Here is a 545-nt window from a genome sequence, read left to right as displayed (position 1 = left end):
CAAAACCCAGAAGTCAATAGGTACCTCTTCCTTGAATGAGGCTACAATACTTCAAATACAGAGCGGGGTTTCCATGTCACTTGACAAAACAATGAATAATGCACTACATCTTCTGAGAAAGCAAAACATCATGTATACACTCTAAACTGCTAATGCATGGTCTCTGAATTATTATGGGTAATATTCCAATATCAGGCTACTGATAGCAAAAGTTGTGCAACCATTATTTCCCCTGGTTCATGAACTCCATGACACAAACTGGATTATGGAAATTGCTCAGTGTTAACCATCTGGTTACATGGTAAAAAATTAAACCAGCACTGGATTACAGTTTTATTAAGAGCAACATTTCTGACCAAAAATCAAAACCACCATTTTCACATATATCCATGGTGTTGGGAGACAGCAGAAGAGCTCATAGAAGAAGCTGGCTGGTGCAAACCATGAGCAGGAGAAAGAGGGGATTTATTCCCCCAGCAGCACCCCATCTTGAGGGCCATTTTGCTTGCAAGGCTGCCTTGATCAGAGGAGCTTTGTGACAAAGC

At 40.9% G+C, this 545-nt stretch overlaps 1 protein-coding gene across 1 annotated transcript in view; it reads right to left on the bottom strand.

Moving 5' to 3' along the window:
* Positions 1-545, bottom strand: part of RAD23B (RAD23 homolog B, nucleotide excision repair protein) — a 34,212-nt gene that overhangs the window by 15,253 nt on the left and 18,414 nt on the right. The gene's annotated exons all lie outside the window — the stretch shown is intronic.

Source organism: Gekko japonicus, unplaced genomic scaffold (assembly GCF_001447785.1).
Source record: "Gekko japonicus isolate JY-2015 unplaced genomic scaffold, Gekko_japonicus_V1.1 scaffold147, whole genome shotgun sequence".
Classification (NCBI taxonomy): Eukaryota; Metazoa; Chordata; class Lepidosauria; order Squamata; family Gekkonidae; genus Gekko; species Gekko japonicus.
The sequence above is the reverse complement of the archived record's forward strand: the minus strand, read 5'-3'. Positions and strand labels throughout refer to the sequence as shown.